This window comes from Acinonyx jubatus, chromosome A1, assembly GCF_027475565.1.
Source record: "Acinonyx jubatus isolate Ajub_Pintada_27869175 chromosome A1, VMU_Ajub_asm_v1.0, whole genome shotgun sequence".
Classification (NCBI taxonomy): Eukaryota; Metazoa; Chordata; class Mammalia; order Carnivora; family Felidae; genus Acinonyx; species Acinonyx jubatus.
The window spans coordinates 45085053-45108617 of NC_069380.1; the positions used below are offsets into that span (position 1 = coordinate 45085053).

The following is a 23565-nucleotide window of genomic DNA, read 5'->3' on the forward strand; positions in this document are numbered from 1 at the left end:
GGCTTGCCGCCATATCCTGAGAAGCACAGAGTGATGAGCAGGACCATTTGCAGCACAGAATACAAAGAAGCAGGTCTTCCTGCCCAGCTCTAGGAGTGCTACTAACTGTAGTGGTCGTGAGCCAATTTCCACCATTTACATAAGGGCAGTACACTACAGCTACACACTCCAATATGGCAGACACTAGTCCAAATTGAGTGGCTAATCCAAATTGACAGGAGCTGCAAATATAAAGTATATACATGCTTTTAAGATATAGTAGGAAAAATGATAAAATATTTCAATAATTGATCTATATTGATCTCATGTTGAAAAGATCTGAAATATTGGGATAAATAAAATAAAGATTATCTTCTAGTATAATTAGTAGAAATTTTTAAATTTCTGGTTTGGCTTGCATTTTATTTCTAATGAGCATTTTGTAGAGACCGTTATGGTAACAATATGAAGAGAACCCAGATCTCTGGACAATTCTGTGGAACAAAATCTACTTGCTGGGAATAGCTCATTTCCTTTTTTACTATTATTTAACTGAGAAGTAAATGGTCTTGTTGGAGCACCACATTCTTGGGGCTCTTTGTTGTACCAGTTGAAACTACATACTCAGTAACATATGTATGATAAGTAACATTTCAATAAACAAGGTATTTCAGCCCACTGTGGCATAAACAGACACATAACAAGTATTAAAATACACTAAATTGTATGATCCACGTGAGGAGAGATTGTTATATTCAGTGCATTCTTTTTTAAAGTCCTTTATTTTTCAGATGAATACTATCACCACAATGTTAATGGAGATACAAAGTACTAATGGAACATATATTAGAGTTTCATGCCATAGTAGGCAGACCTCTTAGAGAGGCAGAAAATATTTCACATGGACATTTTTTAAGGAAATAGGCAATAGCAGGAAGTGTCTAACAATAAGCAATAACACAGCTGGGTATGGGCTACAGATTAGTAAATTTGTATTTCTCATTATTCAGCTCCAATACACTCTGCAACTGATAAAACTTTTCTTGGATGCACTTGCTTTAGGTAGCATGAGTCTATATAGTGTACAAGGAAAATGTATCTTTATTATATGAATATATTAGGCAGCTTATATGGAGATTGGATGTTGCTTAAAAACCATCAATACTAGTGATGGCCAAAATACGGTTCTGAAAATATTGTTTTTCCCAAGTCATTACTATGTAATTTTAGAGCTAATCTATTTTGCCATCTTTATTTTAAATTGGGTTTAAAAGATGTATTGTGTTTACAAAATGGTTTTTTGGGATTATTTGTTTTAGCAGCTTTTATGGGATTTCTTTATACCCAGTATTTGGAGGAAAAAACCAAATCCAGTAAGAAAATATCAGACAGTAAATTTTAAACAGTAGTTCTGAAATATCTGTCATTTGACAAAACCATATTACTTTTTAATACTTGAGCATTGGAACAGTCTGTATAAATAGGGGCACTTAGATCACTCCCTTTGCAGTAGATAGGTTTTAATCAATTTAACCCATAGCTTTTCAAAACCTTCCAAAATTCTTGTTTCACACAAGTTTTTATACTCAAGAGTTTTAACCAAACTTTGTAGACAGTGACGTAAAACTCTCCTCTATACTTAAATAAGCTATAGGACTTTTAAAGAGGTTGAATAGAAAATTTGTACTAATATTAAAAAATGGAGGAATTCTAACTATTCCTTGGGCTGTTGCTAACATGGAAGGTAAGCAATGTTGAGTTCCAAAAGAAAACCATGGAGTTGGTTTTCAGTTGTTTAGGTTTCTTCCCCCCACCCCCCCCCCCACACTGATAAACCAAAAACGAATACTGAAATTTTTAGGTTTTTGCAAATGTTGAACAAATATAGTTAAGTTTGGAGGATGCCCTAGACATCCAACCAAGGTACCTGATGTGATTAAACTTGACTGTTTTAACTTCTTATTTCACTAAACATGAGGAGTCTTCTTGAAAATCCAGTGAAAGCTGACCAATAACTAACTGTTGTTACAGTCTTGGAGAAACATATCCCAGAGAACCATGAGTGACATTATTAAAAGATAATGAAACAGTAGAGTCTTAATAGGTGCTTGAAAAATGAGCAAACCCAACACTGGTATTCCTTGCTAGCTAAAAGATTGCTAGCTAAAAGTATAAGTGAAAAGTATGGAGGTTTAAAACAAGGACAATAGTGGTTTCTTTTTTATCACAACTGGTAAATGTTAATTTCTTAAGGTTTCCTTATAAAACTCTTCCTATAATGTTTTAGTTCTAAAAAAATAATGTTATTGTGTCTTAAGTTATAGATCTATAATTAGGACTATTCTTTAGATAAGTAGCAAGATGGCAAAATGCTATTTAGATCAATTTTATTTTTGCAAAATACTCTTACTGTCTTCAATACTGAAAAATATGCTCATTCGTATTCTTCTAGCTCTTTCCACCTTGCCTCTATATAGGACTATTCCAGCCTGAATAAGCACAAGAATGTGTTGAATAAAAATATCATTGAAGAGTAATAATCCTATATTCCTAAAATGGCGTTGTAAATTTTACCAATTCTAGATGCACTTCTAATTTCATGAACTATTGGGACATTCCTTTTGATTTTATGAGAACTATATAAAAGCTCATTATCTAAATCTGATTTAAAAACTATTTCTAAAATCAAAGGTCTAAACAGAAGCCAAAAATTATTCATACACCCTGAAGAAAAAAATAAAAATTAGATCTAAGGTGACTTCAATGTGAGCCAAATGGCATAATGAACCTATAAAATGCTTAGTGAAATGCAGTCAGGCTTGTAGATGTGTTTACCAAAAAGGAATGTTCTGCTTTCATATTTATTATGATCTTTCACCGATTTAAGACTCCTATATACTGAAACTCAGTAAAGATCTTTAATTTACATAAACCACAGCATTAAAAAAATACAAGAATGGATTAAAACACACACATACTAGTTTATTACACCAGCTTCAGCAATTAGAAAAGAGAAAGATGTTATGGAGGCTAAGGAATATTTAGTAAAAATATTATCAATATATATTTCCTTAGGAATTAATGCTGCAGTGGGATTCATAAATGCCATTTACCTTAGTTTCACTGTTTGAAATCAATGAACTGAATCTTCAAAATACAATTTCAATAACATACTTAAGAGTCCAATAGGCATCATTTTTTACTTCTATTAAGTTGAAAAGTCAGAAGGAAGGTCTAGTTTACTTAGAGGGAGTTTGTTCTAAGTGAGATTTTACTTTTCAGACTGTTGGGCTAATGATTAACGTCACATACCGTACATCTTCGTCTAGAAACTGTGGGGTCTATTAAATGTAATTACCTTTCCCCATGGCTTTAAATTGACGGCAGATTCAAAATGAAGGTGGCTTCTATTAAATTTAATTACTTCCCCCTGAAGCTTACTTGGCAAAACTGTGACTAGTAATGAAAGTGGATTCTATAAAAAAGCTGCATGGTCAAGGTGTGGCTATTAAATTAGCAATGTTATTAATGAAAAAAAAATGTAGGACAATACTTGAAATGGGATATTTTTTTATTCTTCTGTATTTTTGTGACAATATGACTGGTACATTAAGTTCTCAATTTTCTACTCATTTCAACTTTCAAGCAATAAGTTATTTATTGATTATAACAAGGAAAAATAATTTTCAAGAACTTCATCTAATGTTTCCCTGTATACAAAACAGGGACCCTTTCATCATTTCAATTCAATTGACATTTTAAATCAACATGATGTAATAAAAGAGGAAAAGAATTAGAAAAACAAGTACTGTTCTTATTAACTATATAATCAGTTCCTTCTTCCTGAGCTGGTTACCTAATCTGAAAGAATATGTCCTATCTACATAAGACAAATACTAAGAGAATCAGAGAAAAAGGGTTGTTTTGCAGATCGCTTTGCCTTTAAAAAAAAAAAGGGCCTTCTATTTTGGAGCAGTTTAGATTTACATTAAAAAAATACTCACCTATTAACTGATCATACATTCATTCAACATTCAATGTCCAATTGACTATACAGTCACAATGCAGCAGTCCCGTATTAGAGGTATAAATACTTATCTATAGGATTGTATAATCAAGCAAGTGTGAATACAAAAGTCAAATACTTTGTCACTGTGGGAAGAGCCTGTGATGGTTCCAGAGCAGATTTTCCGACCCATGGGGAACATTCATATCCCTTGCCTCATCATTTGTTTACAAGTGTACTGTAAGGAGACCTGCGTGGCTCAGTCAGCCATCCAACTCTTGATTTCTGCTGAGTTCATGATCTCACAGTTCCCGAGTTTGAGTCCCTCGTCAGACTGCACTAACAGCATGGAGCCTGCTCAGATTTATCGCTCTTTCTCTCTCTGCCTCTCCCCCACTTGTGTTTTCTCACCCTCTCAAAATAAAAGTTTGGGGGGAAAATGTACTATAGCCAAATCTAGTATCTACCTGCTCTTCCAGCCACACCATAAGCCCACAGTCTTGAAACAGGCACCAATTTGCAGAGTCCCTCCACTTCAGGAGATGCTCAATCTCCCACAGTGGTCTCTTGAGAGAAAACCTCGCACTATTCTTGAGGTAGGAAGATAGTTAACTTTCCATCCTCCTCCCTGGCTATAAGGACATACTCTCAGCATCAGAGACAATAGCAACAGTTCTCTCAAGGAAATTTCCATCCTCTTGATATCCTGACATGAAGGCTATCTGTATTACCAGAGGGAGCTATTTTAAAATTTTTCTCTTATAGCTTAGTCATGAACTAGTTCTCAGATATTTTTCTTTGTTCTGAATCGGTTTTCTTGCTCATACTTATTTTTGCACCCGTTTTCTATTATAGTTCCAAAATTTTTCTTTTCAATACATTTTTTAATAGGGTAGAGATGAGCATGGAATACTGTGGGAACAGAAGCGTTACTAAATAACCTAGGTAAGACGATCATGGACGCTTCCTAGACGGAGAATCGGAGGGAAAATGAAAAAGAACTAATGCACGGATTTGCTAAGTGAAAAGCATAGGGAAGGGGAGATTAAACAAAAGGAACAGTACACATAAAGACTCAGAGGTACCAAGGAGCATCTTTCATTTGGAGAACCTGGTTAGAGCACAGCAAGAAAGCGTAGTGCAAGATATGCAAACAGGGCAATTTCGCGATTGAAATTTACGGTGACTGAGAAATTTTTCCACCAACATCCTCAGCTTTGTTCTATTAAGTCTTCCTCTAAACCAACAAAATTTTCAAATAAATGACATTTTGAGGAGACAGCTTTCATCCTTTTATGTATAGTATTATACCCAATGAGCTTGCTTTTATGGTCAATAAAGTTATTATGCTGGAAATCTATATTAGTATGTATTCTGAGCACAGGATTTGTCTTGTTTACTGTTGTACCTTTAATTTCTGGCAAGAAGTTCTCAATATAGTATCAAATAGTTGTACAATGTTTATTAATAAGTTCTGGATAATGCCAATAAAGTGTTAAATATTGAAAGTATAGATTTCACAGTATTCTAACAAATACCTCTACATTAGTTTTCTCTGTCACAAATCACCACGAATGTTAACCATTTTGCATTTTTTATGTGTATCCGATCACCAGGCTATATACCTTAAACTTACACAGAATTATATGCTAGTTGTATCTCAATAAAGCTGGAAATAAAAAAAAAAGACATATACAAACCACCACAAACTATGCGGCTTAAAACATCACCAATTTAAGTATATTATCTTACCATTCTGGAGGTCAGAAGTTCATCTCAGGTAAAACCAACATAAACTCAAAACATAGACAGGAATGGTTTTCTCTCTGAAGACTCTAGGAGAGATTCCATGTTCTCACCTTTTCCAACTTTCAGCAGACAACTGCAACCCTTGCATAGACGACCCCATCCTCCATCTTCGAAGCCAGTATTGCAGCTCCCTGACTATGCTTCTGTGGTCAAGACTCCCACTGGTTCTCTTCTGCTTCCCTCCTCTGCTTTTAAGAAGGCTTGTGATTACATTGGGCCCATGTGAGTAACCCAGGTTACTCTATTTTACAGTCAATTGATTAGCAAAATTAATTGCACCTTTGCCATGTATCTCACCAAGTTTTAGTTTGCAACATCCAGGTTCAAAGGTTGCCGGCAATTGGACGTGGACATTTTGTGGGACCCATTATTCTATCTACTACAATCCAAAATGCTAAAATCATTTGTTTGATATGCAATTTGATCTTTAAGTTTGTGCTTGGGAAAAGCAAGAGGAAGCCACATACCAAGGACAGGGGAGGGGGTGAGAACTCTCCCAATGCCTGGGTCCGGCTCACAGGTCAATCAGAGGTCACATATTTTGGATGCCATCCCCCCAACAGGTATATATTATTAATGACTAACATTCCTGTTTTGCTTCCTAATATCTGTACTCAAAGAAAAAAAAATATCCGTTTGTTGTTAGATAAATTTGGAAGCACAACACAAGTATAATATTAAAATGTAATCCTTCAATTTTAGGTGTCTTATAATCCATATCTACTGATGAGAGAAGACAATAATTTTTATTAAGTAGAGAAATACCCTGGTTTACCACAAAGCATAGAGAACAGAGAGAGAAAATTTAAACACCAGAGAAGGAACTCCAAAACAGATGCTTCTTAAATGCCTCAACTAAAGGGTAAAATTCAGTTTCAGAAGTTATTTTGATGTGTGATTAATGCATGTTAAATGCAGTTGTCTGTGGTTAACAGAAACTTGACTAGCTTGTTACATTATATACTTGGAAAAATCTTCATGTAAAACAAGTGAGGTGAGTCAATTTAATTAGGCAAATTGAATCTAATTTAACAATCTGAAAAAGTTCTAAATTTATTACAAAGAAATTGAAAATGCTCCTTAAAAAAGGATTAGGTGAAAAAATAAAACATGCATTGATTAAGATTAAAAGCACAAGTTTTTTTCTCTCAGTTTTGATGTAGTCTGATGGATTCTGTCCTTGGGATTCTCATTAGATTAAAATCCTGGCTTTAAATAAAAAATAAATAATCCTGGCTTTAGGTTTTGAGATCCAGCTTGAGAGATTAGATATTTCATTTTACTTTCTACAGTGAAAGAAATAACATTCTGAAAAAGTAGTAAAAAAAATAGTTAAATGTATATGAAATGCACCGCTGAGTTGACTCTCCCCCCACAAAAACAAAAACAAAAAAACAGGAAAGTCAATTCTCAGGCCCCAAGTGAAATATCCAGAACCCCAAAGTCATATAAGAAACAAATCAATTTTCATCTTGAAGATTCGCCCTGAGGGTATCTGCTAAATGCTAAAGATCTTGGGATTCTGATTTGAAGGCTATTTTAAAGCTTGCAGGGAATAGGAAATAAATCCCTAGGCACACTTAACATGGAAGCTCTAATAGGAGAAATCTGTGTAAAACTAAGACCTCAAAAGGCTATATCCTTTGAATAACAATTAATGAGAGAGAAAGTCTATTTTGCCAAAAATAACAGCAAGAAAACATGCCATTTTCAATCCTGGAACAAGGTGGAAAGAGGGATAAATCTCTAGAAAATCTGTAACCTATAATCTGTAATCTGGTTTTGGTTTCCATATAGATTTGTTTTAGGAAATTATCGTAGTTATAGGGTCTAAAACCTTGAGAGAGAATTTAGAAAAAAAAAGTTACTGGTATAAGCAAACACAGATACATCCCTTTTGAAAAACTTAACTTCAGCTCAAGTTTCCAAAAATAAGGTTTGAGGGGAAATGAGTAGTTCACAGTCAAAAAACACAAAACATGAAAGAAAACAAGGCTGAGTTAAAACCAACAAAAACAGACAAAATTTCCAAAAACAATTTGGAAAGGATTAAGCAGAAAATAAATTTTATATATAGGACTATATATATAGAGAGAGATATATATATATATAGATATAGATACAGATATAGATATAGATATAGATATATTTTATATGTAACATGTATATATTTGTTGAAATAAATACAAGGCTTGAACATAAAAGCAGAAAACTAGCATAAACACTATTCAATATTACCCAAAAAATGAAAATATTTAAAACTGAAATTTAAAACTCAAGGTCTGCATTAGCAGATGAATTGTACCTAAGGGAGAATGTTAGAAACCTGGAGGAACAACTAAAGTAAGTAACATGGAAGACAGGAAGAGAGAATGAGACACAAGTTCTACACAATAGTTTGCTATAACCAGCTCTGATCAGCTTGCAAGAGTTATTTGAACATTACCTCTTTCCAAGTCCTGTTTACGAATATCACCTTTGATAGCTTGAAATTTACCATGGGGAACATGCACACCATGGAAGTTTGACAATCCCATAATCAGGGCTTTTTTTTTTTTAAATTTTGAAAAGCCAATGTTAAACATTTACCATCACGTCTCTAGGTCCATATAAAACCCCAAAGTACCTAACAGAATAGAGAAAATAGCAGCATCTAGAGATAATGGTGTGATAATTTTTCAAAATTCTTAAAAAATATCAATTGAGTAAGCCTAAGACCTTAGGAGTATTAATTATAAATTTAGAATTTTATACTCAGTAGAAATATTACTTAAGAATGAGGGTTAAAGATATTATCATCCAGGAAGAAAAATAGCAAGAGAATAAGGAAAGTCCAAAGATGACATTTAAACAGAAAGTAAACAACCCCACATTGAAATTTTATATAAACAAAAAATGGTCTTTAATATAGGTGATAAATTGATACTTTTGGCAAAGCTATTTAACTACTCCTTCACTTGTTTAATAATTATAAAATGTTTTAAAAAAAAAAAGTTCACCTATACCCAAAGGTGAGACTGGCAAATATTTCCAATGACCTCTAGACAATGCAGGTGATTTTTTTCTTCTTTTCTATTTCAGCTATCCAGCTATCTTGTAAAGGGTCTCCAATTCAACTGCCCACCTAACTCAGGAGTGGGCTAAAACCAGCAAAGATAGTCCATCATCTTCTCTTTAAGACATTTTTTAAAAATCTAAATTGATATCTCAATCAAATAAAAAATTGTGTGAGGTTGGCACTGGATTGCAGTTTTGGTGGCAGTCAGTTTATCCTTATTTCTAGGACATGACCATTCTTTGTTTCCTCAGCCCGGAAAACAGTAGGACACTCAGTTCCATCTTTTAGAAGTTTTTAGTTTAGCTCTTTGTCATTCAGCCCTACACACCTTCAAACTTCAGCAAACATCTTTATATATAAAAAAGCCTTATATATATAATATATAATATATAATATATAATATATAATATATAATATATAATATATAATAATATATAATATATATTATATTTTATATATAAAAAAGCCACACATTTTAGCCCATCTGACCACCAATTTCATCACTGTAACCCAGACAGAATGCAAAATCCCTGCTGGTTTCCTTTTCCTCAAAAACAGCCCTCTGTTAGAGACCAAGCCCAGATTCTTAGTCTCCACCTACACCCACAATCAAGAAGTGCCCCCAGAGGAAATATGGCTACAGGTCCTCATAATCCATTCAATTCTGCCTCTAGAACTTCAATTTCTTCATTGTTGAAAGACTCCACCCACCCCAACCCCATCCCTTATCATAAATCTCTGTTTTTTTTCAATACTAGGGAACTTTATAAGATTTTGCTCTATTTTTCACAGGCTTTCTACATAGCATTTTAACCTTCTGCATAACCTCACTCTACAGAAAATGTCTTGTGGGCAAAGGACCATACATTTGAGGACACTCACTTCTCTAGTTTCTCACTCCACACTATGTGATTGCTAACAATTTTGTTGGTTTCTCTTCCCGCTACAGAAATTCACCCTGGGCCAGCCAAGATTAATTCTTCTCAGGCCAGAAGAGGCAACTCTAACCTCATTTTAGAAAAGTCTCCCTTCTCTGGAATGTTACTCCCTCTAGTCCCCATTGTCTTATATCTCTACAATGCTTTTAAATTTTGTGCAATTAATAATGATCTTGTTGATTGTTTATGGTAGGAATGTAGCACTTCCATATCTTACCATAATCAGAAAGCAGATGTACATTTAATTATTAACACTATTCTTTATAATGTACCTACACATTATATATGTACACACACACACACACACACAAAATTTGATTTTAAAATACCACAGCAAATGAGTGAACACATGAACATGTAAAATATCTAAGTCCGTAAGAAACAACAAACAAACCAAAACACCAAATAACTAGTTGATAAAGCAAAGTTGAGGTTATTACTTCCTAGAATAAAGGAAGATGCTACCTTAGGGTTTGAATGCCTTTTTTGGAAGTGGCAAGCATGATAATGAATAATGGGAAACCTTATTTAAAATGAAGAAAGAAAGTCCTGAATGGGGAACATCTCATGTACATGCCACTCATTACAGCCTGCTTAATTAGAAGAGAGAAGGAAGATTGCTCCCTGCCCCCACGGTAAGGCACTAATCACCACTCATGGCCAGTGAGACACCTCCAAGGCCTCTAAATTTCTGTTCAAAACAATCCTCCTTAGGGTGCCTGGGTGGCTCAGTCAGTTAAGTGTTGGACTTTGATTTTAGTTCTGGTTATGATTTCACAGTTCATGAGTTCGAGCCCTGCATCAGGCTTTGCACTGACAGTGCAGAGCCTGCTTGGATTTTCTCTCTCTCCACCTCCTTCTGTCTCTCTCTCACACACACACAATAAATAAATAACCTTAAAAAAACAAAAACAAAAACAAAACAATCCTCCTCAATCCTACCTCAAGATAGATCTTCCCCTTGTCTCTGTGGGCACTGTTTGCCCACGGCAAATTGCAATTCGTCTATTATAAACTCAGTTATTAAAAAAAAAACTTGCTATTTTGTTTTTTTGGTTGATGGAAAATAAGGGCAAGATGTTTGGGGGTCTGGTACAAGGTAGGTCTTTTATGCAGGGGTTTGATCAAGATTGAGAAATATTTTTTTAGATAATGGTGGAATTGGTGCCTAGGCCAAGGTAAGGGTGTTCTGAGAAAGTGTTTTAGAGAACTCTTGAAAGGTCACAGTCTTTTTGAACTCCTTTGAATAAGCTATTGTTATGGGAAGGGTCCTTGAAGAGGACTAGTGCTATTATCAGATAAATAGATTTTTAGGAAGTTCCTGAAACAAACAATAAAGTTATCTGTAACTTTATATCTTTATTCATGTTTCCTGTCAGGGTCATATCAATATCATGCCAATAATTGTATTAACAGAGACAGTTGAATATTAAAGTCATGTAAATGAAGACAATCTCCAGGTCCTCAATGTTATTAAATGTGGCTGGTTTCTTTTCCCAAGGAAACGAAGACAGTGGTGACATTCCAAAGAACCATTTTTATATGATGATTATAAGAATATGAATTCAGAATTTAGGAACATGTCAATAAGAAAGACACCATTTTTTTCAAGAATTTTTACGATAGAGTGGAAAGAAAGAGACAATAACAAAAAAAGATTAAAAATGTCAAAAGAGGTTTTCGTTGTTTGGTTTGGTTTGACATCTTCTCTCTCAAAATTGCATTGGTGCTTGTTTATTAAGGATAAGCTACATATAATTTTTTACTCACTGAGGGTACTTTCCCTCAGGGAGGGCAAGTAAAGAGTGCCTTAGCATGACCAATGATCCCTCACCCCACTTTCATATAGAACAGATTTAGCATCTTGGAATCATAAGATCTTCCTTAAAATAATAGCAACAAGGAGTAAACATTGAATTTCTAAAATGGATTCTTTACGGGACAGTGGAAAACTCACTGGGAGCATAGGTTGCTCACTCTGGGTTTATTGAGTCTTCCCATGGTCCTGGATGAGTGTGGAACTGAAGACAAAAGACCCTTTGTTTTTCCCTATTTTTTTTCTTTTTTTAATTAATTAATTATTTTAATTTACATCCGAGTTAGCTAGAATGTGGTGCAATAATGATTTCAGGAGTAGAACCAGTGATTCATCCCCTACATATAACACCCAGTGCTCATCCCAACAACTGTCTTCCTTAATTCCCCTTGCCCATTTAGCCCATCCCCCCACCCTTCCAGCAACCTTAATTTGTTCTCTATATTTAGAATCTCTTACATTTTGTCCCTGCCCTGTTTTTTTAAATTTTTTAAGTTTATTTATTTATTTTTGAGAAAGAGAGAGAGAGAGAGCACGAGATGGGGAGGGGCAGAGAGAGAGGGAGCATAGAATCTGAACCAGGCTCCAGGCTCTGAGCTATAAGCACAAAGCCTGATGTGGGGCCTGAACCCACAAACTGTAAGTTCATGACCTAAGCCAAAGACAGATGTTCAAGTGACTGAGCCAACCAGGTACCCTTGTCCCCATCCCTGTTTTTATAATATTTTTTCCCCTGCCCTTATGTTCATCTGTTTTGTCTCTCAAAGTCCTCATATGAGTAAAGTCATCTGATTTTTGTCTTTCTCTGACTAATGTCCCTTAGCATAATACACTCTACTTCCATCCACATTGTTGCAAATGGCAAGATTTCATTCTTTTTGATTGCTGAGCAATACTCCATTGTGTGCGTATGTGTGTGTGTGTGCATGCGTGCGCGCGTGTGTGTGTGTGTATACCACGTCTTCTTTATCCATTCCTCTGTCAATGGATATGTGGGCTCTTTCCATACTTTGGCTACTGTCGATAGTGCTGCTATAAACATTGGGGTGCATTTGCTCCTTCTAAACAGCACACTTGCAGCCTTTGGATAAATACCTAGTAGTGTAATTGCTGGGTCGAAGGGTAGTTCTATTTTTAATTTTTTGAGGAACCTCCATACTGTTTTCCAGAGTGGCTGCACCAGTTTGCATTCCCACCAGCAGTGCAAAAGTGTTCCTCTTTCTCCACATCCTTGCCAACATCTGTTGTTGCCTGAGTTGTTAATGTTACCCATTCTGACAGGTGTGAGGTGGTATCTCATTGTCGTTTTGATCTGTATTTCCCTGATGATGAGTGATATGGACCATTTTTTCATGTGCTGGTTGGCCATCTGGATATCTTCTTTGGAAAAGTGTCTATTCGTGTCTTTGGCCCATTACTTCACTGGATTATTTGTTTTTTGGGTGTTGAGTCTGATAAGTTCTTTATAGATTTGGGATACTAACCCTTTATCTGATATGTTGTTTACAAATATCTTCTCCCCTTTGTTGGTTGACTTTTAGTTTTGCTGATTGTTTCCTTCTCTGTGGAGAAGCTTTTTATCTTGATAAGGTCCCAATAGCCCATTTTTGCTTGTGTTCCCTTGCCTCCAGAAACATGTTGAGTAAGAAGTTGCTGCGACTGAGGTCAAAGAAGTTTTTGCCTATTTTCTCCTCAAGGATTTTGATGGCTTCCTGTGTTACATTTAGGTCTTTCATCCATTTGATTTTTGTATATGGTGTAAGAAAGTGGTCCGGTTTCAATCCTCTCTATGTCAATGTCCAGTTTTTCCAACACCATTTGCTGAAGAGACTGTGTTTATTCCATTGTATATTCTTCCTTGCTTTGTCAAATATTAATTGCCATATGTTTGTGGGTCCATTTCTGGATTCTCTATTCTGTTCCATTCACCTAAATGTCTGTTTTTGTGCCAATACCATATAGTCTTGATGATTACAGCTTTGTAATACCTCCTGAAGTCCGAATTGTGACACCTCCTAATTTGGTTTTCTTTGTCAAGATTGCTTTGGCCATTTGGGGTCTTTTCTGGTTCCATACAAATTTTAGGATTGTTGTTCTAGCTCTGTGAAGAATGTTGGTGTTATTTTCACAGGGATTGCATTGAATGTGTACGTTGCTTTAGGTAGTATCAACATTTTAAGAATATTTGTTCTTCCAATCCATGAGCATGGAATATTTTTCCAATTTTTTGTATCTTCAATTTCTTTCATAAGCTTTCTATAGTTTTAAGTGTATAGATTTTTCACCTCTTTGGATAGGTTTATTCTTAGGTATTTAATGGTTTTGGTGCAATTGTAAATGTGATTGATTCCTTGATTTCTCTTTCTGCTGCTTCAGTGTTGGTGTTTGGAAATGCAAAGGATTTCTGTGCATTGGTTTTATATTCGGCGACTTTGCTGAATTCATGGATTAGTCCTAGCAGTTTTTTTGGTGGAATCTTTTGGGTTTTCCATACAGAGTATCATGTCATCTGCGAAGAGTGAAAGTTTGACTTTCTTCTCTTTGCTGATTTGGATGCATTTTATTTCTTTGTGTTGTTTGATTGTTGATGCTAAGACTTCCAATACTATGTTGAATAACAGTGGCAAGAGTGGACATCCCTGTCATGATCCTGACCTTAGGGGGAAAGCTCTCACTTTTTCCACACTGAGGATGATATTAGTTGTGGGTCTTTTATGTATGGCTTTTATGGTCTTGATATATGATCCTTCTATCCCTACTTTCTTTAAATTTTAAAAATGTTTTTATTTAGTTTTGAGACAGACACAGAGCATAAGCAGGGGACGGGCTGAGAAAGAGGGAGACACAGAATCCAAAGCAGGCTCCAGGCTGTGAGCTGTCAGCACAGAGCCCAACGTAGGGCTCAAACTCACGGAGTGTGAGATCATGACCTGAGCTGAAGTCAGACACTTAACCAACTGAGCTACCCAGGTGCCCCAATCTATCCCTACTTTCTTGAGGGTTTTTATCAACAAACGATGCTGTATTTTTTCAAATGCTTTCTCTGCATCTCCTGAGAGGATTGTATGGTTCTTGTCCTTTCTTTTATTGATGTGATGAATCACATTGATTGTGTTGTGGATATTGAACCAGCCCTGCATCCCAGGTATAAATCCCACTTGATCATGGTGATTAATTCTTTTAATGTGTTGTTAAATCCGGTTGGCTAGTATCTTGTTGAGAATTTTGGCATCCATGTTCATCAGGGAAATTGGTCTGTAGTTCTCCTTTTTAATAAGGTCATTGGTTTTGGAATAAAGGTAATGCTGGTCTCATAAAATGAGTTTTGAAGTTTTACTTCCATTTCTATTTTTTGGAACAGCCTCAAAAGAATAGGTGTTAAATCTTCTTTAAATGTTTAGTAGAATTCCCCTGTAGAGCCATCTAGCCCTGGACTCTTGTTTTTTGTGAGATTTTTGATTACTAATTCAATTTCTTTTCTGGTTATGGGTCTGTTCTAATTTTCTATTTCTTCCTGTTTCCGTTTTGGTAGTGTATATGTTTCTAGGAATTTGTCCATTTTTTTCAGATTGTACAATTTATTGGCATATAGTTGCTCATAATATTCTCTTAGAATTAATTGTATTTCTGCTGTTTTGGTTGTGATTGCTCCTCTTTCATTCTTGATTTTATTTATTTGGCCCCTTTCCTTTTTTTTTTTTTTTTTTTGATCACACTGGCTAGGGTTTATCAATTTTGTCAATTCTTTTCAAAGAACTAGCACCTGGTTTCATTGATCTGTTCTACTGCTTTTGTTTTTTGTTTGTTTGTTTGTTTGTTTGTTTTTTGTTTTTATTTGGATTTGATAGCATTTATTTTTGCTCTAATCTGCTATTTCCCATCTTTCGCTGGTTTGAGGTTTTATCTGCATTCTTTTTCCAGCTCTTTAAGGTGTAAGGTTAGAGTGTGTATCTGAGACCTTTCTTCCTTCTTTAGGAAGGCCCAGATTGCTATCTAATTCTGTCTTATGACAGTCTTTGCTGCGTCCCATAGGTATTGGACTGTGGTGTTATCATTTTCATTGGCTTCCATGTACTTTTCAATTTATTCCTTAACTTCTTTGTCAGCCCATTCATTCTTTAGTAGGATGTTCTTTAATCTCCAAGTATTTGTTGTCTTTCCAATTTTTTCCTGTGGTTGATTTTGATTTTCATAGCATTGTGGTCTGAAAATATGCACGGTATGATTTCAATCTTTTAGTACTTGTTGAGGGCTGATTTGTGTCCCAGTGTGTGATCTATTCTGGAGAATGTTCCATTTGCACTGGAGAAGAATGTATATTCTGCTGTTTTAGGACGAAATATTCTGAATATATCTGTTAAGTTGATCTGGTCCAGTGTATCATTCAAAGCCATTGTTTCCTTATTGATTATCTGCTTAGATGTTCTGTCCATTGCTGTAAGTGGGGTAAAGTACCTTACTATTATGGAATTATTGTCAATGAGCTTTGTTATGTCTGTGATTGTTTATATATTTGGGACACCACGTCGGGGGCATAAATGTTTATAATTGTTAGATCTTCTTGGTGGATAGATCCTTAAATTATGATATAATGTCATTCTTAATCTCTTGTTACAGTCTTCATTTTAAAATATAGATTTCTGATATAAGTATGGCTACTCCAGCTTTCTTTTGGTGACCATTAGCATGATACATGGTTCTCCATCCCCTTTACTTTCAATCTTCAGGTGTCTTTAGGTCTAAAGTGGGTCTCTTGTAAACAGCATATGGATGGATCTTGTTTTCTCATACATTCCATTACTGTATGTTTTTTATTGGAACATTTAGTCCATTGACATTTACTGATCTTTTTCTTTTAATCTCTATTTATTTTTGAGCAAGTGAGAGAGAGACAGAGTGAGAGCAGGGGAGAAACAGAGAGAGAGAGGGAGACACAGAGTCCGAAGCAGGCTCCATGCTCTGAGCTGTCACCACAGAATCTGACCCGGGGCTCAAACCCACGAATTGTGAGATCATGACCTGAGCTGAAGTCGGACGCTCAACCCACTGAGCCATCCAGGCATCCCTAGTCCATTGACATTTAGAGTACTGAAAGATATGAATTTATTCCCATTGTGCTACCTGTAGAATTGGAGTTTCTGGTGATGTTCTCTGGTCCTTTCTAGCTTTTGTTACTTTTGGTATTTTTTGTTTTGTTTCATCTTTTCTCCCCTCAGAGAGTCCCCCTTAAAATTTCTTGCAGAGATGGTGTAGTGGTCATGAATTCCTTTAGTTTTTGTTTGTCTGGGAAACTCTTTATCTCTCCTATTTTGAATGACAGCCTTGCTGGAAAAAGAATTCTTGGTTGAATATTTTTCTGATTCAGCACACTGAATATATAATGTCACTCCTCTCTGGCTTGCCAAGTTTATGTGGATAGGTATGCTGTAAACCTGATCTGTCTTTTCTTGTCGGTTAAGGACTTATTTCTCCCTTTCTGCTTTCATGATTCTTCCCCAGTACGTGTGTATTTTGTAAATTTGACTATGATATGCCTTGTTGACGGTTGGTTTTTGTTGAACCTAATGGGAGTTCTCTGTACTTCATGGATTTTGATGTCTGTTTCTTTCCCCAGATTAGGAAAGTTTTTTGCTATGATTTGCTCACATACACCTTCCACCCCTTTTTCTCTCTCTTCATCTTCTGGGACTCCTATGATTTTGATGTTATTCCTTTCTAATGAGTCACTGAGTTCTCTAATTCTTATATCATGCTCCTTTGTCTTAGGTTCCCTCTTTTTTTCTGCTTCAGTATTCTCCATAATTTTGTCTTCTATATCGCTGATTCGCTGTTCTGCTTCATCCATTCTGGCCACCATAGCATGCATTTAAGATTGTATCTCAGTTGCAACATTTTAAATTTCATCCTGACTAGATTTTACTTCTTTTATCTCCACAGAAAGGGATTCTATGCTTGTTTTCAAACCCAGCTAGTATTCTTATTATCATGATTCTAAATTCTAGTTCAGACATCTTGCTTATATCTGTGTTGATTAAATCCCTGCTGTCATTTCTTCCTGTTCTTTCCTTTGGGGTTGAATTCCTTCTTTTCATCATTTTGGAGGAAGAGAAAGAAGTAATAAAATAAAAAATTAAAATTAAAAAATTAGAAAACAACACAAAAAATCAAATAAAGGAAGCTAGATCCTAGGTGTGTTTTGGTCTGGTTGTTGACAGAAGCTTTATAATATAGAGAAAAAAGGGAAATAAAAAGAAGAAAAAAAGAAAGAAAACATTTAATTTTTTTATAAAAATGTAAAATATTTTTTTCTTTCTGTATCCAAGAATAAGAAAAAGAGAAAAACCATGAATAGACAGACCAGCAAACAGATTAAAATCCAAACGAAATTACATCCACTTTCCCCTAGAAGTCAAACTATGAAGCACTTTATAGTCTGTACACTAAGTCAGTGGAGAGAACTGTGGTCATCCTCTAGGACTAGTTTGCCACAGTTGGATGGCACTTGGTGTTATGGCTCCTTTCTCCACTAGGTGGCACTGCTTAGCTTATTGATGTGGATCAGTGTGGCACGTGTACAGGTGTATGCACTGGTGCAGGAGACGTGAAAATGACATCACCCAGCTTCCCAATCTTTAGCGTCAGAACTCTGCCCTTATCCACTGTCCATCAAGTACTCCTCCTTTGTCTCTGGCTTCTGTCCACTCCCCGCTTCTACACTGTCCGTGACCAAGCTGTCAGCGTGCCAAGCAGCACCTCTCTCCCGAATTTTATCTCAGATGGCGCTGTGCTTCCAAATCCCTCACTTCTGAGGGCCCTGTGGCTTAGGCCTGCTCTAATTCTCTGTGGGAGTGTCTCACTGAGCAATGGTCAGGTGTTGGGTTGCTCTCAGGAACACTCATGTGACCATGCTGCTGCAGGGGCCCCTGGGTGCCAGCCTGCCCCAGCAAAAGTTCCCATGATCGTGTAGCAGCAACAGTTCAGGAGATTATGGCAAATCACAACACACAACTGGTGCCAGGTTTCACTGCACCCCAGTGTCCTTGTTCCAACACAGCAAACTTGCTGTTCTCCAGGGTCCACTGGGACCTTTTCCTGTGGGGTGGCTTCATGGCCTCTCCCAAGTGTCCTCCCAATTGGGGAACCACCTCTCTCTGTGTGGCCCAAGGACCCCTTAGACCTTGCTGTCTGCTCCTGGGGATTCCCTCTTCCCACTAGAGCTGCAGAATTTCTGACTTTGTGCTCCCCTGTTTATAGAGTCCTTTTTTTTTTAATTTTGTTAATGTTTTTATTTATTTTTGAGACAGAGAGAGACAGAACATGAGCAGGGGAGGGGCAGAGAGAGAGGGAGACACAGGCTCCGAAGGAGACACAGAATCCAAAGCAGACTCCAGGCTCTGAGCTGTCAGCACAGAGCCTGACGTGGGGCTAGAACTCACGGACTGTGAGATCTTGACCTGAGCCCAAGTCGGACACTTAACCGACTGAGCCACCCCCTGTTTATAGAGTCCTAATGGTATTGAAACCCTCTCCTTTCTTCATTTTCCCTTTCTTATTCAGACCCTTGTAGGTGCTTCCACTCTTTCTCTTTCTCTCCAGCTGCTTTCAGGAGTGTTTTTCCTATACTCTCCCCCATGTCTCTGTCCTCTCTCCACAAACAAAAGCAGTTCCGTACCCTCTAGTGCTTCTCTCTCCCCCAGTTCACCTCTCCCTGCCACGTACCTGCTGAGTTCTGTGGCTCAAATTATGCAGATTGTTGCACTAATCCTCAAATCAATTTTCTAGCTGTACAAAATGGTTTGCTGCTGATGCTGCATTTCAAGGATGAGAGAAGCAGAGAACTTCCACGCTGCTCTGCCATCTTGGTCTCTCTCTTTTTCCCTGGTGTTAAAGTAAAACTTGTGAAAGATTTCAGTGTGGTTCTCAAAAGAAGAGAGGGAAACTTTTAAGGTTTCAAATAGTAGCCAATTCCACCTTAGAACTCCTCTGGTTGGGGGTCTCTCTGGAAGATGTTTGCATTGGAAACAGATGGAGCTCAACACAAGAAACTGAAATCATGACTCTCGACCAAGTTTAACAAAGAGAAGTTAAATCATTCTCCCAGGGGAAGGGAGAACGTGTATAATGTGTATGCTGGTATCTGGAGGAAGAAAACTAAATCACAGCATTCAAACAGCAGCATCTGAGGGTTTAGCTCTAAAATAGAACTAAAGCACACCACGAGTTGTGAAAGATAAACTACATAGATATATGAAGAAAATGTTACAATTTCTATTTATCTTTATTTTTTAATGTTTATTTATTTTTGAAAGAGAAAAAGGATGAAATGCTTCACAAATGACAGGCATGTTATTTTTGTGTAGGGGCCATGCTAATCTTTTCTGTATCATTCTGATTTTAGTCCACATGCTGCTGAAGCAAGCACTCGACTTATCTTTAATTTTTATTTTAATAATGATAATCCCTTTAAGGTGTTTAAGTTTTTCATGCATTAATTGACATGGGAAGCTTTCTCAGGTCTTATTTCATGTCTGTTGTGTTTATGATGGAAGGTTTGGAAGAGCAGGATTTCCACAATGAAGGAGCTATCCTCATGGGTTTGGTGTACTGCTCAACAGTCCATGTGTATTTCCATAATTAAATGGATTTGCTACTTAATCATCAACCAGCTTTAACTAAACTAACCCATACAAGATAGACAAGTGAGCTAAACAAGATGTCTACAAAATATGGATCGATGATAGTCCCAATGATTTAAGTACAGAAGGGCAACAAGGTTATAGCAGAGTTGGTTAGTTTATTGCTTAAAGCTCTCTTCATCTGCCTCATTTTGAGGCAACACATTTGTGACATGACCATATCTAACAAGCTGTTCAAAATAATTCAAAGTTATCAGTTCAAAGGATTTGCAACTGAAAAGCAAATTGAAAAGTAGATTTACACCCACAAGTATTAGTAGCCTTGCCTTAAGTGTATATTTTCCCTTGAGATATCAATTATTGATAATATTAAGCCACTATTATTAGTGGCTCATATCAATGTAATTTTCTAAATATATTAGTATAAAAGTTCATAGTATAAAAGTTCATATATATGCTCTATACATCAATAAATATACATATAATATATTGGAGGTATGTTATGGAAAAGTGTGGATACCAATTCAGAATATTTGGATTCAATTTACAAAAGCACAAAAGTTGTCATTTCCACACAAACCTTTTCAGGTCTTATTTGAGAAAGATTCAATAATGAAGGAGGAAAAAATCCTGGCAGTTTCCAAAGATAAAAAATAGATGTGAGTCCTCAAAGTAATTTCTTACAAAGTCATTAAAAACTATCAGAATAGATAACTGCATCATCTTGAAATTTAGTTCACTTGCAAATCTTCCTCTGGATGCTATGTGTCTATTTTTGTAGTCACACTGTATGGTAGTTAGAGAAAAAGAAGGATGGACTGATCAAATTCAAGATCACTTAGGTGTAGAAACCTAATTCATTTGGAATACATAGCCATGAGGTTCAGGGATGTTATAAGTCTCTAGGTTAGTGGCAAAGACTGGGTAAGGGATCATAGTCAAACTTGCAGAATTCTTTTGATTTGCACACTACTGGATTCCAAATGCTTTACAGATCATATCCTTAAAATAATTGACATTAATATCATTTCACCATTACTACCACCACCACCAAAAACAACAAACAGCTATGGGGTATTGTAAAATTTTTAAAGTAAAACAAACACAGGGCATATATCAGGTTTTAGACTAGGCCTTTCCAGTTTCAATCCTCATAATTTTCAACAATATCAGCAGAGCCTAAATTATTCTGCCAAGACCCAAGGGTCCTTCAGGCACTGTTCGGATGGTGGGAGGCATTGAGTTTATTATAATTAACTTAATTAAACTCTCTGTTCATTTTTATAAGCAAAATTCTCTTTTATGTTAGATTCTAATTTTCCATCACAAATGCTGAAATTAAGGATACTATCTGTTTCTGACAGTGTATAGTAACTTAATTTTTGTAAGTACTACTCCTCCTGTAGATGCTATAAACAATCTCCTTGCAGGGATTAAATGAATGGATAAAGATAGATTTGTAAGGCACAAATTTCTTAACATTTAGAACCAAAATGAGAATTTGGAGACAATGATAAGAAATGCATGATGCATCAATTTCTAATGAGGTTTTTCAAGAAATTTAAATATCTCAGAAGAAAAAAGAGTCATTTAAATTGTTTATTTTTTATCATAAAATAAAGCACACCTTACTAAAATTGCATTAATAAGAAAAATACCCTGTACTTGATACAGTACTTAGCTAACATATTCTGATTGCCACTCATAAAGAAATTATGAATATTTTATCTTCTATCTCTATTGATAGAATTTTTAGTTCAATTCAATTGTACAATAAAACTTCAATAAAATGGGTAAGTGTTTGAAAATATCCTTGAAGATTACTCAACTTAGAAAAACATAAAATTCCTCATTTTCACACAAATATTTTTCAGGCTGCAAATGGATATTAAAACTGTTTATTTTAGAAATATTCAAGAACGTTAAAGAATACTGGCAGTTTTCAAAGATAAGATATGGATTAAATCTTTGAAGCATGCTCTCACAAAGTCGTTAAAAGTAACAAAACAGGTGACTGTATCATCCTCAAATTCAGTTCTTTTGCAAATCTTCAATAAAATGTTTTTATATAAGTCTTTACGTTCTCTTTAAAAAGTAATATCAGAGAAAACTATCCGCTTTTACTAGATTATCTTTTAGAATGGGAGACATAGAAAATCAGTAAATGAGGTTATATTACTAATTAGCATATTGTCTCCACTACCTATAGTACGCTACAAAAAAATGTGGCTTCCATTTTATCACACAGATGAAACAGTTATCTTTCAGGGTTTGAAATTTCTGTGATCTTTATGCTTAATAAGCTCAGTAAAAGGCATTCAAATTACATCACTTTTGTCTTAGAAGTTAAATTGGGAAATATTGCATTCTCTGAGATGATAAACTCTGCAGAAGATAAATTATCATGAGAAATAGTTTTAATTGATTTACCATAATAAAAGTTATGTGACTTTGAAGTGCAAATGACACATTAAAATGAATCTACAGTATGTTGATAATAAAGTGGCTTCTTTGTTAATGGAATTACTGACACCGCAGATGCTTTCAGGAGTGATGTCTTCTACTGTTAATCAAGAGACTTCAATGTAAAATGAATGTGCTGTTTATTTAAATGCCAACCCACCTTTCTCACTCCTTGTTTCAGAGCAGTTCACTACTAAGGTCAGAGAAATGGAGATTCTGGTCATCATAGAGTCAGTAGTATTTTAGCTGCTCCACTTCTACTTTTTGCCAAACATCTTGACTGCAATCCCAACTTCCCCCTGCGTATGTGAATCAGAAAGACTGTCAGAGAAGAGGCACAGGACAAAGTCCATGATGAAGTGCAAGATTAGATGTATCTATAAATATGTACATTAATAAATTTTTTTCTCACATATAAACCTTAACAATACATGTTACAAAAGTTTCTAAACAAGAAGATTCAAAGGAAATTAGTGAATATTTTAGAATTTTTAAATTTTTCTTATGTTTTTTTTAAAGTTTATTTATTTATTTTGAGAGAAAGAGAGCACACAAGTCAGGGAGGGGCAGAGAGAGAGAGAGAGAGGGAGAGAGAGAATCCCAAGGAGGCTCCACACTGTCAGTGCAGAGCCTGATTGAACTCATGAACCATTGAGATCATGAACTGAGCCAAAGTCAAGAGCCAGATGCTTAACAGACTGTGTCACTGAGGCACCCCTAGAGTTTTTTTTTTAAAGACAGGAATAAAGTATTTCAAATTTACTTGATATTTCATTAAAATAATTTTTGGTAAAGTAACCATGATAGGGGACTTTACTTGCACTTTGACCTTAGTTTGTACTTTCTAACTGATTAAATTC

General features: G+C 35.7%; 1 non-coding gene across 1 annotated transcript; it reads right to left on the reverse strand.

The window, feature by feature from the left end:
* Positions 1 to 19918: 19918 nt before the first annotated feature.
* LOC113601199 (U6 spliceosomal RNA) lies at positions 19919 to 20028 on the reverse strand. Its single transcript, XR_003422353.1, has one exon. It is a non-coding gene; the product is annotated as a U6 spliceosomal RNA (small nuclear RNA).
* Positions 20029 to 23565: the final 3537 nt, after the last annotated feature.